The sequence below is a fragment of the Rhinolophus ferrumequinum genome, chromosome 26 (assembly GCF_004115265.2).
Source record: "Rhinolophus ferrumequinum isolate MPI-CBG mRhiFer1 chromosome 26, mRhiFer1_v1.p, whole genome shotgun sequence".
NCBI lineage: Eukaryota > Metazoa > Chordata > Mammalia > Chiroptera > Rhinolophidae > Rhinolophus > Rhinolophus ferrumequinum.
The window spans coordinates 16636508-16651716 of record NC_046309.1 but is presented as its reverse complement, the minus strand read 5'-3'; the positions used below and the strand labels follow the sequence as shown (position 1 = coordinate 16651716).

At 52.5% G+C, this 15209-nt stretch overlaps 1 long non-coding RNA gene across 1 annotated transcript; it reads left to right on the top strand.

The window, feature by feature from the left end:
* Window positions 1-3499: 3499 nt before the first annotated feature.
* On the top strand, window positions 3500-5717 carry LOC117018266 (uncharacterized). Its single transcript, XR_004422199.1, has 3 exons — window positions 3500-3952; window positions 4482-4533; window positions 5660-5717. It is a non-coding gene; the product is annotated as an uncharacterized LOC117018266 (long non-coding RNA).
* The last annotated feature ends 9492 nt before the right edge of the window (window positions 5718-15209 follow it).

The window sequence follows — 15209 nt, the reverse complement described above, 5'->3', positions numbered from 1 at the left end:
GGGTGGCCTGGCCGTGTGTGGTGGCTTTCCCTGGGACAGCACACACTTTCCCTTCACCTGAATGTCCAGGGGACAAGGAGGGGACCAGGTCATGGCCAGAGGCCACGTATGATTTGAGATCATACTACATGGGATTCTCTCACATTAAGAGACACAGGTTCCAGCAAAGGGTGACAGTGTGAGTCGGTTTGGGGTGACACACCGAGGCCAGGTGGTTGGGCACCTGAGTGGCTCCATGTTTTCTGCAGAAGCCCTGGTCCTCTGGTCTGCAACCCATATCTGGTATTATAACCCCTTCCGGCAGGGACCAGTTCCCAGTCTGGGAGGAATGGGGCATGCACGGGGCCGGCCTAGCCATTCGGCCCTGCTGGGTCTTCCTGGGAGCCCTCAGCAAGAAAGAACCACAACAGCGATACCTCAGGGACGCCAAGAGGAGCCTATCATCTTTCTCTTTCCTTCACAGCCCATTCCATGGGGGCTTGGGGGGGCAGGCAGGGAGGCTAGTGAAAGGCCACCTGAGGCTGCCTTTCAACGAAACTATCCATGTACAGGATAGAATTACTTGTATCAAGTACACAAGACTTTTAAATCCACTGGTAATCAAACAGGGCATCACTCTGGGCTGCTATAAGCCTGAGATGACAGTGTATTTCCACCCACTTCACAGGTGGGAAACTGAGGTGCAGGAGGGGCTCAGGAGTCACCCATTCAAGGCCAAGCAGGCAGTGGGGAATTCAGAGCCCTGGCTCCACCAGCTCGCACCTTTGCTGAGGGCAAGGTGAGTTCACAGCTTGCCAGCCAGGGGTGCCGCAGACACCTCTGCTAACTTCTAGCAGAGTCCCTTCTAGCGTGAATTGGGATCTGCAAAGATTGGAGTTTTTTGGTATGCAAATACGAAAGATTTTCCTCATCTGAGCATGCCCCTGAACTGAGTTTCTGTTTGTAGATCTAGGTACCTTCTCCGCGTCCCAGCCCAGGCTGGCTGAAGAATTAGCGACACATTGTTCCGGGTCCTCACTCTGCCTCCAGCCAAGACGGTGCCGAATCAGCTCTACCACCATCTCCCTGCAGGACTTACTGCTAGTCTCTTACATGTGCCTTAGTTTGTGCATCTGTGAAAACAGGGCAACGCTAGTGGTTCCATCTGTGTCGAGTGGCTGTGCACCTCCAATAAGACAAAGGAGGGAAGGAGAACTTTGCTGAGGAAGAAACATGCTACACCGATGAGGGGCAGTAGCACGTCCACAGTGGTGCGGTGGCACTGGACACTACAGTGGAGAGGCATTTGCCCCAGGGGCCTAAAGGCCTGGCTCTGACCCTGAGGCTCTGGCCACAGGACACACATCTATAAAGCAGAGTCGGAACTCCCTTCCAGCAGGGCATTCTATGGTGTTCTAAGAGACTGCCGGTTGGCGGGAGGTCAGAGGGGGAAACCCTGTTTGCACCCCATATGCCTGGGCTCCTGGACACCCTTGGCAGAGGCTGTGCATGCTCTGGGCACTTTACCAGGCCATATGCTGCCACCCACCCCTTGAGGAGGCCACAGGCTTCAGCCCCTCAGCCACCAAGCTCCTCGGTGTGGTTTCTGGGAGCATAGGATGGAATAGCACAGGGCAGGGCAGAGTGGCTTCTAATTCTGAGCTGGCACCTGAGGAAGAGGCTTGTTGGGGATCAGCATGTTCCCCACACTGTGGCAACGCCTGTCCCCCCGCTGTGCTATGCGTGGAGACAAGGTCTGGGTAATGACACATGACTGGGAGGGCCCCTTTCTGGATGCATGAAGGTGGGTGTCAATGGCCACAGGCTTGCAATTAGGTGCCTTCTGACCGGCACCTGACTTCCTCAGCTGCTGAGGAAAACGTTGGCCTCAGGTCTAGGGTCGCCAGATAAAATTCGGGAAGCCAGTCCGATTGGAATTTAGATAACGATGAATCATTTTTTTAGTATAAGTATGTCCTAAATATTGCATAGGACATACTTATACTAAAAAATAAAAAAATAAAAATGTATTCTTCGTTTATCTAAAATTGAAATTTGACTGGGAATCTTATATATTTATTTGCCAAATCTGGCGACACTAGCTGGGTGCTCTCCCCGACCCCACTGCCAGGCCCTGCAGATGACACAAGTGCCCCAGGCCAGTGGGCGTCTGCCTGTGCTCTGTGAATCTTTCTGGTGCCTGCTCTGGCTGGCTCTGTTTCCAGTTCTCATTCTTGGCTCCATCTGCTCAGCTCTTGCCCTCCTGCCCTTCGCTGTCTCGCAGGCAGCTTCTCCTTAGCCTCCCTCCCGTATACCTGCTTGCTGCTCGTCAGGTGACACTGGTCAAACAACAAGAATACCTGGTGCTGAGGATTCAGACCCCCCCAAGAGCCCTGTGCACAGCCCGAGGGTGAGGGGACTTGAGGGATTAGGCCCTGCTGCCTGTGATGTGAGCCTGAGGCTCCAGGCCACTGACCCTCCCACCCCAGCCTCTTGGGAGACACTTCTTCCCCCAGGAACAGGCTGCGGCCCATCTAAAGGGCAGCTGGGAGGGTCCTTTTACCCTAAAGGGGTAAACACTGTCTGTTCCGTAGCTTGTGAGGGGAAGGCAGCAGGGACAGCCTGTCCATGGCTGGGCTCCCAGGCCCCGTCCACCTGTTGCAGGGCTGACTTGGGCCTCAGAGCAGAGGGCCTCCCAGATCACTTCCAACCAGGAGCTCAGCTGAGCCACAGCAGAAGGACCGCCCACTGCCTCCATGCCCCAGGGAAGGGGCTAAGACCATTGGAACCATCTAGGAGACTGGATAGTTCTCCTCAGTCTCCTGAGGAGACTCCCGAGTCTCCTCAGTGGCTCGGAGCATCTGCTGGCTTTCCTGGCTAGCATGACCTTAAACAAGCTACCTAACCTCTGTAAGTTTCATCATCTGCAAAATGGAGATAAAAACATATCTACCTCAACGTTAATAATCCGTGTAGAGCTTTGAGCACAGTGCACAGAAATAGGAGACCCTTGGTACACGTTGCTCTCTTTGTCTCTTCAGCCAGGAGCCATCTCCAGTATCTTATTACCTGATAATTAACCAAAGGGGTGGAAGGCCTTGGCGGACAGGACTCCTGTCCAGTCTCACCGGCTCCTGCAGACCTGCCACGACCACCAGAAGGACTGAGTGTTGGAGCTGAGAAGATTGTCCTCTTAGCCATGGTGTGCACTTGCTAACCAGCCCGAGGGAGGCATCTCCCTTTTCTGGGTGTGAATCCTAAGCCCAGGAAACACAGCTCGCCTTAGGGGTAGGAGTCTAGGACATGGGGACCCTCCTCACCGAGAGGCTCACATTACCTCAAAGACAGAGAAGTGGTGGGAAAAGTGGAGGGGAGGGCAGCCGGGGAGGTGCCAGACCTACTTTTGCCCATGATGTTTCTCCCTGCAGAATTTGTTTGGGTGCTTTGGGCTTTTCTTTTTCTTTTTTTCTGTAATTTTCCTTTAAAACTAATGTTTGCTGTTCCCTACAGAAATAACCCCTAGAATTGCAGATAGAGAAGACCACGCTGATGTCACAAAACCGGAAAAACACTGGCCGGCACCTGCTGCAGACACTTCCAGTCTTTTTTTCCACGTGCATTTTGTTTTACTAAAAAATGAGACCATTTTGTATATACTGCTTTGCATCTTACTTTTCTCACCGATGAACATTTTCCCATGTGGACGATTACATTCTGTGACAATTAATAGCTGAGCAGTATTTCATCCTATGGTTATTCCTTCACTTATCAAGCCTATCTTAAGGATATCTGGGCACTTTCCAAATGCATATGTTTTTTTAGGATACATTCCCATACGTGGTGGTATCTCAAAGTTAAAGGGTGTGCAAATTTTAAGACATCATTGGTGCATAGTACAGAAGCCACACACAGGCGCACATGCACTCGCTGTCACAAATGCCAACAAGCTGCACGCTGAGGGGCAGCTCCCCAGGTGAGTGGGGGTGGGTCCCCCTCACTTCCTTCAGTCCCAAGTGGCCGCCTCCTCACCCGCTCCAGGCTGCAGGGCCCTGGGTGCACAGATCCAGACGATTCAGTATTGATGCCTGGGGACCCTGAGGAGTGCTCTTCGTTCTCTTCCAGGACAGGGGCTCAGGGCATTTGTCCCCCTCCCAAGGCCAGCAACAACCCGGGGGTGGGATGACCTGAGCTGGGGATGGGCCGTGGGGGTCAGGAGACCATCATGGAGTTGGGTCAGGATTGCAGAGTCAGTTGTCATGACAGGTACCAAATCCAGTGGTTGTCACGCTGTCTTGCTGGGCTGGCATAAGAGGGGCAGCTGATTGGCCCCCAGGCTCCCCCCTCTCCCTATTGATTTGCACAGCTCCATTTTTATCCATTGTTCTTAAGAGTCCCAAAAAAGATCTCTAAGGAAAAGCGTCCAGCTTCAAATACCAAAAAAAAAAAAAAAATTGAACGACGACTATTGGTTTAATTTGCTCCCACCCATTCTCCCACAATAGATGAGGACACTGAGACTCAATGACAGCAGTGACTTGGCCAAAGTGACCGCAGGTTAGTAACTCTCAGTGATGGAACGAGACTCCTGGCCCCCAGTCACTCTCCAGGTGTTTTGAAATGTCCAGCTTCAGGAAGGCTGTCAGTACTGCACCCCCTCAATACACACCACTTCCCATCTGCTATTCCAGGCCTTCCATGCCCCTCCTGAGAGTTTTAGGGGTGGGCAGTGCCCTCGCCTGTGTTCTGAGGGGCTGCTCTGATTGACTCCCTACTTTGGCCAAAGGACCCTATACCCAGCCTTCCTGCCTCAGCTTTGGGCATGCCACCCCCAGCCCACCAGTCCTTCAGGCTTAAAGTTATTTCCTCCTGGAAACCTGCCCTGACCCCCAGCCGGAAGTGATTTCTCCCTTCTGCAGCACCCGGGCCAGACCCATCCTCCAGAGGCTGGGGTGGGGTAGGGAGCTCCTTCCTGGGGCCTGCGGCCTGGTTTGGTGGGAGACTTGCTTGTCTGGCAGGAGGCCTGGTGGGTCTTGGAGGCTGAGGACATTCCCTGGGATTCTGTTGGCAGCAGTGGGGTGGGGGACCGAGGGAGGGGTCTTTGACATAAAGAGAGAGCAGGTGCGGCAAAAGGTGGAGGGTGGACCAGAGCAGAGAGAGCAGGAGGACGGGAAATGTCTAGAAAGCCCGGGGTAACTGGAACTGGATGTCCCGGAAAAGGCTGGCTGTGGGCATGGCAGAGGGAGCACCCAGGGCTTTGTGGAAAGAAGGCCTTCCAGAGCTGACTATACAGGGTCAGGACTAAGAGAAGAGTCCAAGGTGCATGACCAAGTGTCCCAAGCCAGACACAGTGGGTTCAGAGGTGGCTCCTTCCATGACTGGCCTTGAGTCTGAGGGCCAGGAAGCATGGCACTGTGGTGACCAGGGAAGGGCAGCCTCAGGACGCAAATGACTCCAGTTCAAACTAGCCCATGTCCAAGCTGGCTCCTGTCACGCGAGGCACCCCATTTCCTGGCCTCCACATGGGGGATAGCAAGAGTACCCACCTCAAGGGGCTGTGTGTGGCCCAGTGCGGGGAAGGGTAGGAAGTGGGAGGACCTCTCGGCCTGTCCGTCAGCTCACACCAGCTGAGTCTCAGTTTTCTCACCTGCAGCCAATGGGTTTAATAGTGCTCGCCTTACAGGACTGTTTCGGGAAGAGGGACCTGAGCCTGAATCTGGGAGGCAATCAGCACACACATGGTAAGTGTTCAAAAGTGTAATAACTAGTATTCTGACTTCCAGGCAGCAGTGGGGCTGCTTGTCAGCCTGGACGCTTTGGGAAGCCCCGTGACGGGCTCTGCACTGTCAGGCCCTGGACGGGCCTGCTGAGTTACAACAGTGTTCTGCCCTCAGAGCCATGGGCAGGTGAGGGGTCTGGGAGAGGGATAGGAGGAACAGCGGAGTTGGGAGTTTGGGGAAGGGGTAAGCAGCCTCAGGAGACAAGCCAGCTCAGGCCCAGCAGGAAGCAGGAGCAGCCCCCACGCCCGGTGACGGTGGGGGAAGGCAGCGGTGGGTGCCTGGGCTTTCTATCCTCCTCTACCAGCCTGGCCTGGAGGCCCCAGGTGCCACAAGATAATCACAGCAATTGCAGTACTGCAGGACTTCCTGTCTGTGAGGCAGGGAGAGGCTGGAGCAGGGGAGGGCTGGGAGAATGGCAGGAAGAATCCTGGGATGGCTGCCTTCCTCAGAGCAGCTTGAGTGTGACCCCTTTATCCAGGAATCCTGTGATTCCACATGGCCCTGAATCTCCAGAGTCAAGGAAAGCCCCTGGGCTCTTTCGAACAAGCAAGCCCATCATCTATCGAGTGAAAAGAGGTGTCGTTGGGGCGGCAGCATGGGCCGCCTACAGCTGACTGTTTGGGGTTCAGGCTTTGTTTACCGCTGAGACAACATAAAGCCGTGTGTGTATTCATTGTGCCCACCTGCTTCCCACATTAATTCACTCATCCACGGTTCCAACCAATGGCGCCAGCAATAAAGGAAATTGCTTTTGAAGTTACAGAGGATGAGAATGGAGCTCTAAGATCGGCCCTGTCTCCTCCAGGTGTCAGCCGGGCCCTTCCCCACCCACCTGCCCTCCAAAGCCAAGGGTGCATGCAGTTCTCACCATGGAGCTGGACAGGGGCCTCCAATCTTGATGTGTGTTTCTTTTTCCCAGAGACCCTCTGCCTACATCTACCAGCCCAACACGGGGCCATCTATGTGCCAGGGCTGCAGCGTGAGGGCATCAGGAGCGATACCAAGCAGAACTTCCTGAGGACAGGCATCTTGGATGTGAGGAAGGATGTGGGATCTCCTTCTTCCGGTGGTTTGGAAAAGCAAACCCAGGCCTGGGGAGTCAGAATTGAACAAGGGAGACTTCCTGCCGAGGGCACCCACAAAACTGCATCACGTCCCCCATGACCTGAGTAGTGAGATTCACCAAGATATTCCTCCTTTAAGGGGCTTCTCATTTCAGGACTGGAACTCCCTCTTTCCTAGTGCTTCCCAGAGCCATCCCCAAACCTTGCTCCTCTCACCTGAGGCCTGAGGGATGCCTGGCCCTCAGAGTGCTGGGCTTTCCCTGCTGGCCGCTGTCTCCTTCCTTCTCCCAGCGGTGCTTACAGTTCCTGCCCTCAGCGACCACTTAGTGTATGTGTGCTAAAAGCTCATGGCAATAGCCCGTTTTATCCCCAAACAACTGCTGTCCAGGCAGGCACTATTACCATCTTCTTTTATGAGGAAACTGAGACTCAGGGGGCCATTCTGGAAGGTCTCTGTCCAGGTTCTCTAGGATCGCTCCTCCCCAGCAGGTCCCTTCCCAGCTCCAGCCTCCAGCTAGGAGAAAACCTTGGTCCAGCTGGCCCTGGGTGCCTTCTCCCTCAGCACCACCCTGGACCAGTTCATTTGCCCAGCACCCTGTGTGGATGAGTACCCGGGGCTGTGGAGGTGGGGCGGGGGCTGCTCCCAGCCTTCATGGGGCTCATGGTCTAAGAAGGTCTAGAAGGCTTTCCTGGGCAAGGAGGGCACCCAGGGATTTCAGGGCCTGATTCCATCTCTCTGCCCTCCCCTTCTCTGCACCCCCTTACCAGCCTGCCTCTCCCCTCCTCCCCCTGCTCCTCCCCACCTCTTCCCTGCCTTCCTTATTTCTGTGGCTTCCCAGAGGCTTCCCAGACCTGAAGCCTTGTGTAAAGGAGAGCACCTTCCTTGACAGAACAGAACCCTGACTCTCCAAGAGCAGGCTTCTAGGAGGGCTAGTGGCTTGGCTGGCCCACGGCCCTGACTGTGCCCCTGGTTTCCCCTCTCCCCCTAGTGTCTCATTCTGATGGCTGCGGACATGGCCTCGGTCCCAGGTGAGCTGAGCCCCCTGTGTCACTCTAGCCCAAGAACCAGGTTCTTCGCAGCACAGCCAAAATATTGACTAGATCTTTCAATCCAGACTTTGCTAAACCCCAAAGGAGTAAACCTGAGGAATAGAAGTAGCATCAAAACCAAGGAAAAATATCTACTCCCACCTTCTTTCTTCCCAGGTGGGTCACTGCACTCCTGTGGCCTCAGCAGTCCAGCCCCACAGGCTGGCTCCTGCTCTCAGGCTTATTGCCTTTTCTTTAAAGGATGATGTAGGGGGTTGCATGGTAGCCCCCCGAAAATATATGTCCACACCCTAATGAATGTTACCTGATTGTTACCTGTGAATGTTACCTGATTTGGAAGCAGTTTCTTTGCAGATGTAATCAAGTTAAGGATTTGAGACAAGGAGATCATCCTGGGTTATCTGGGTAGGCCCTAAATCCAGTGACAAGTGTCCTTACAAGAGACACACAGAGGGGACAGACACAGCAGAGGAGGAGGCAGCGTGAAGACAGGCAGAGACTAGAGCGACCGTGTGTAAGCCGAGGAAAGCCAGGGATTGCCGGCAGCCACCACAAGCTATGGAAAGGCATGGAATAGTCTCCCAGAATCTCAGGAAGGAGCGGCCCTGCCTGCTTGACTTGGGACTTCCGGCTCCAGGACTGAGAGAATACATTTCTGTTGTTTGAAGCCATCCACTTGTTCATTTGTTACATTAGCCTCACGAAACGAATCCAGTTGGTGTTCTGGGATGTCACCCACCGCCCCGATTTCCACTAACACCCACAAGCTGTCCAGGGCTAAATCTGCCTCTCCAGGGAGATCTCCACCCTGAGTTTCAGCTCTCTGTTCCCAGCAGCCTCATGGACACCTTCCCCTTCCCGTCTCACAGGAACCTCAAAGCCAACATGTTACCCATAACCTGCTCCTTCTCCCATGCTCCCCCTTCCATGAACGGTACAACTCACTGTGACCTGCAGTGCCTCCCTGGCCCCACATTTAGTCACCTCAATATCTCCCAGTCCTTCCACTTCCTTCCATCTCCAAGATTGTGCCCTCCAGGAACTACCTAGCTGACCTCTCCATTTACACCCCACCCGTTCAAATTAGCCCTGAAAGACTGAGGATGGATGAAAATGACACACAGATACTCCTTTCTCATCCAAGGTACTGTGTCCAGTGCAAAGGATACATTTTCAGCAAGATCCCGGAGGGTATCTGCTGGAGAGATGGGGTTCCTCCAGGCTCCCCACTTGGCTCTTGGCGGACATGTTCCAGTTCATGGCAATGGTACAGTTCTGAGTTGTCAGTTCTCAGTGATACCACCGGCATTGCTCACTTGATTTATTCCACAATCCATGCACAACAGGCTCAGAATAGCCAAACCAACCCCACCACCAACTGTGTGATTGCTAAAAACAATTTAAGTGTTTTTAGTTCGTTTGTCTGTAGAGTACGTTCCACAAGGAATAGAGTCTAATAACCGTGTTTTAGAGTCACTTACTATAGTTTCTCTCTTTTAACTAGCTACAAAACTTCTTCTGTTTTATTCCACTTTTGATTTTTAGGAATTTCTTTTTATATTTCATTTTTAAATGTTTTAATTCTTATTTTGAAGAGGTAATACATTTACATGGTCAAAACCCGAGACAACATTTAAAAGATATACAATAAAAACTCTTCCCACCTCTGCTCTATCTTCTCCATTTTCCCCTTTCTTTCTTTTTTTTTTTTTTTATTGGGGAAGGGGAACAGGACTTTATTGGGGAACAGTGTGTACTTCCAGGCCTGTTTTCCAAGTCAAGTTGTTGTCCTTTCAATCTTAGTTGTGGAGGGTGCTGTTCAGCTTCAAGTTGTCCTTTCAGTCTTAGTTGTGGAGGGCGCAGCTCAGCTCCAGGTCCAGTTGCCGTTTCTAGTTCCAGGGGGCGCAGCCCACCATCCCTTGTGGGAGTCAAACCGGCAACCTTGTGGTTGAGAGGACGCGCTCCCACCAACTGAGCCATCCGGGAGCTCAGCTGCAGCTCAGCTCAAGGCGCCGTGTTCAATCTTAGTTGCAGGGGGCGGAGCCCACCATCCCTTGCGGGACTCGAGGAATTGAACTGGCAACCTTGTGGTTGAGAGCCCACTGGCCCATGGGGGAATTGAACCGGCAGCCTTCGGAGTTAGGAGCATGGAGCTCTAACTGCCTGAGCCACCGGGCCGGCCCCATTTTCCCCTTTCTAACTACTTTTTTCAGTATCTTCTGTATCCTTCAAGAGTTGTTTTTTTTTTTAAGCAGGGAAATACAAATATACATTACCGTGTTTCCCTGAAAATAAGACCTAACTGGAAAATAAGCCCTAGCATGATTTTTCAGGGTGACATCACCTGAACATAAGCCCTAATGTGTCTTTTGGAGCAAAAATTAATATAAGACCCAGTATTATATTTATTATATTATATTATAGCTGGTCTTATAGTAAAATAAGACCAGGTATTATATCATATTATATTATATTATATTATATTATATTATATTATATTATACCCAGTCTTATATTATAGTAATATTTGCTCCAAAAGACGCATTGGAGCTGATGGTCCAGCTAGGTCTTATTTTTGGGGAAACATGGTATTACATAAGTGTACTATAAGTTTACTCTATGTGTTGTTTAGCACAGTATCACTTCATAAAAGTACCTAAAAGCCATCCTCATTCTTTTTTACAGTTGCATAGAATTCATTTTATGAACATAGCAAAAGTTATTTAACAGGTCCACTATTGATTGACATTTTGGTTGTTCCATATATTTTGCTATTACAAATGGTTTGCATTTAATTTTGTTTTATAATTTTGTAAAATACTTACACTGTCCCATAAGCAAATCTACAAAACAAAGTATATCAAATAATCCCGCGTCCATCCCTGTCCCCTCCACTCTACCTTTACAATTCTTTTAAATTTTTTAATTACTGTATCTGGGAGGTCACTCCATCTATAGAAGTAGATAGAGAAATTCTTATTTCTTTTCATTTTTTAACAGTTGCATTGTGTTGCATTATGTAAATATGTCACAGTTTATTTAATTGCTCCCCTATGGGGGCCGTTTGCGTTGTTCCTAATGTTTTGCTATTACAAATGGTTGTTGGGTATATTTCTGAAGCACCAGGAAACAATCAAGTCTGGTATTTTAGAGGTTCTGAACCCATAGCCCTGTTCTGTATGAGCCACTGGGTGCTCCTTTTATAACATGCCGTGGATTTCAGAGAAATGCCTGCCCACGAGCAACTGTGCCGAAGATCAATGTTTGAGCCAGACATGGATGAAACCACAGACCTGACCTCAGGGAAGCCAACAGCATTTGAGGAGGTTTGGAGACACACTGTCCAATTGGAGCCCTTCATATTGGAAGGTGACAAAAGATCCAATCAGAACCTCTGTTTTAGCAAGTATTAATTAGTTTCTTTAGCATATAGGAAGGTCCCAAGTACTCTGGTTGTACCCAAATGCTCCTGAGATCTGCTCCATAAGAGGAGTCTCAGGACCCAGGTTTCAGCTGAGGAGACAATTTCCTGTCATCAGTTCTCCCTGCCATAACTTCTGGGAGGCAACCTTGAAGAACCCCTGTGAATATGGTTCTCATAGGATATTAGATGTCTTTTTTTATCATGCTGTTTATTTTTTCAGCAGTTTTTTTTTTTTTTGCATGTGGGATGCAAAAGTAGATTTCCTTCTACTCTTGTTATTGCAAATGTACAATTATGAATTAAAGATCTTTTATTATAAGTGCTCTTGCAATGTGAATGAGAGAGAGAGAGAGAGAGAGAGAGAGAGAGAGAGAGGACGCAAATGTCTCATATTTGCATTTGGGCCAGACCCAAATGAGTGATTTATGAATGAGACTGTCATCAGGATGACACAAAGCAGCTTGAGGGGGATGAGAGGTCTACCTTAGGAGAGAGATATTTTGGGGCGTCTTCCTTCCAGGAGGGGAAAGAATTGGCTTAGAATTTTGAATATCCAGGTCGTCCAGCTCACAGGAGTGGGTGGGAGAGCTGCCAGAGGAGAGCAGAGCGGCTGGTGTTCATGTTCCAGAAAAGTGAGAAGAGGGATGTGCGTGATGACCGCTGCCCGCCGGGCACAAATTATTCATGGGGACCTATAGGAGTCTGGTGGAAAGAACCCTCTGCTGGTGATAAGGAGGTCGCTGTGTGACCTTGGGTGAGTTCTGTTTGGCCTTGAGCAAGTCACTTAAACTGTGTGCCAAAGCACCCGTGACATGTCACACAGGGCAGTAATCTGCTTTCTGTATCTTACAGGAATGCTTTCTGCAACCAAGATTCCGGCGTAGACCGACAGACAGACCTATCAACAAAACCAAAGGCATGGGCATCCAGGTGAGGACCCTGAGGCCCAGCCCAGGAAAGCCATGTGCCCGAGGGTCCTGGGAGTGTCTTGATTCTGGCTCTAGGGGGAGCAAGCTGCCTGTCTGGGGGAGCTTCATGGAGCAGAGTGGCCCTCCGGGTGCTGGGCAGCTGGACGAAGCTGTCCAGGGTAGAGGCCCTGGCAGGAACACAGGCCATTTCCCTTGCAAAAATGAAATTCAAATCTGAGGAATTGATGCCGTGGGCTGCAGCCGGGGAGGCTCTGAGGGGATCCTGCCGCTTAGGAGCTCTAGACCAGGATGCTTCCTGACCCTTCGTTTATGCGGATCTGAGCTCCCAGACTGTGGGGCTTGCTTGTCCCCTCTGGCCAGTCTTGGCGTTTCCGCAGGGCTGGTGCTGGGGCCAGGGCTGTGTGAACATGGACTCCAAGCCCCCCCATTCTCCCCACCCCACTGGGACCCAGCTGGGGAGGCTGAGATGGCCGCTTGGCCACAGCAAGCACATGCATTAATAATGGCCACCGATCCTGCTGGCCCTGCGCCCTGTTTCCAGAGTGGGGCAGTAACCCGAGCCTCGGTGCCCCCTGCCCTCTCGACTCCACTCTACAGTGGAGCCATCAGACACCGTCTCCTTTCCTGGTCCTCGGTCCCTGTGTCAAAATGAAGAGCAAATGCAAACAAGTTATTTCTCCTCTGACATTCTGAGCATGTATTGTTCACGTTGTCACTTCTTTCAGAGGTTTTGCCAACATGGAAGTGTTAGGAAATGACCTGGGATGACTCTTAGGACCTGTGCAGGGGTAAGGCCGTCCTGCTCTGAGCCTCAGGTTCCTCACTGCAGTGAGAGGTGTGTTCAGAGGCTACCTCTGGCCCTGCTGTCCCGGCGCCCTGTGACGTGGTCTCTGCCCTAAGGGGGGTTTACAGCAGGTGGTGGATGGCACAGCAAGACCACAGTCAGACCCAGCAGGCTAGACTGTGTGTGCCAAAGAGCAGCAGAGGCCAGGCTGTGGGGTGTCCTGAAGAGGTGTCCTAGACAAAGTAGGTCTGGAGGATTGTAAGATTTGGGAAGCAGGATGGGGGTTGGCGGGAACTACAGGCAGGGGACAGGCTGTGGTGCAGGGAACACTGCTTATACCCAAGCTTTCCCCTCAGGCCCAAGTGGAGGGAGGGAGGAGGCTGTGGGAAGCTCATCTCAGCCTCGCACTGCAGGTAGTCAGTCTTCCCTTCCCAGGAGAAGAGGTTCAGGTCTCGCCTTGCCCCCTGCACCACCTGACTGTCCCTTCACTCCCACAGCAGCACTAGGGACCTGTCCCTTGGGTGGGAAGGCTTTGGTCACCCCAAAATGTCTCTCCTAGGATCCCTGTAATCCTCCCCAGGAGAGAGAAGGCATTGCTACCTAAACACATATCACACTGGAGAAAAACATACCTCCAAGAATTAGATCGTCCATGAGGGGAGGCGAGACATGTCTGTGTAGGAAGGGAAGTTTCGGGGTGGGGAGCACCTCCTAGGTGGAGCAAGTCGGGTTTGGGGCAGCCTGAGGCCACTGAGAAAGTGTGGTACTAAAGGGAAGTGTGCAGATTGCCTTACGGGAGGGGGTGGTCAGCTCAGGCACAGTGGTGGGTGACCCGCTGTGTGACCTCAGAGAAATCCTGACCCTCAGGGGGGAGGGCAGCTCAGCCCACTCCCTGCTCGCCCACCAGGGAGTGTGGCGGTGAGTGTGCCCCAAGACTGCTCTGAACAGAGCTGCTGAAGCCTGTGGAGGCCGACTTCTGGGCTCACGATGGGCGTAGGCTGGGGGCCGAGACAGGGGTCCCCGGGGGCTGGATGACCAGAGTGGTCTTCTCTGGCTGAGGCTTTCACAAGGGCCCAGAGTTTCAATCGGCTGACCAATGCCAGGCCCCAGGCGTCAGGACCAGAGGCTGCTGCCCCTGGCTGGCTTTGCCCCCAGAGCCCATCTTACCCAGTGCTGGCACTGCCCAGCACCACCACCCTGGGCCTGGTGATGCTGGCGGTAGAACTGGGCTCCAGAGTGACAAGCAGACAGATGGTGAGACCCTGGCCCAGGGTGAGGGTACAACTGACCTCAGAGCTTCATTCTCATGGGTGCACCTAGGGTGCCTGGCCCTGCCAAGCAGTCAGTGGGCCAGGCGTCACGCCTCCTGGATGTGGGTAGGAGAGAGGGTGTCAGGGAGAGTATGCCCCATCCCAGCCCAGTTCAGAGGCCTGGCAGCAAGGGAAGGGTGGGCTCCCTCCCTGGAGGCTTAGGGCTCCCCATCCCCTGCTTCCTGGGCAGCCAGTAGAGCAGCCTGACTTTTTAGCACCTGCCAAGGCCCAGCTGATGCAGTCACAACCGAGAGGCAGCGGCTGAATAATTCAGCAGCGCTGGGTATCTTGACTCCCTATGGGAGGCCAACTGCTGGCCCCGAAGCCCTCTACCTGGATGGCAGAGCTGACCCCCAGCCTCCCCCAGAGTGTCTCATACCCCAGAGGGCTTCACAGGCACCCTCACCAGGTCCAAGCTTGCCCCCACCCCCTGCTTTCCCTACAGCAGTGACCCTGCCAGAGCCATCTCTCTCCCCTTCTGACATCACCAAGTCTTTCCAATTTCCCCTTTCCATCTGCCCGGCCTTCTCCACCGTACAAGCCAACACCATCCTTTCCTGGATGATGGGACAGCTCCTGGCTGGGTCCCCTGCCTGTAGAAGAGCCCCCATTTGCTCTGCACAGGACGTATCGCCTCCTTCAGGCCCACTCACCATGGTGATCATGTCTCAGGATCAAGTCCCTGGCCCTGCCTGTCCCTCTGCCCCCAAGCCTTTCACACCCTCGGGCGGAACAACATGCTGTGTGTGATGACATTTTGCCCCTTTCGTACCCTAATGGGTGTTATTGCTCTTGAGGAAAACTCCTGTGAGGGCCAAGGTAACATTAGTAACAAATAGGAATACAGAAAACTGGCCTCCCTCGCCACACCACACTTAAGTGTGAGGAATTA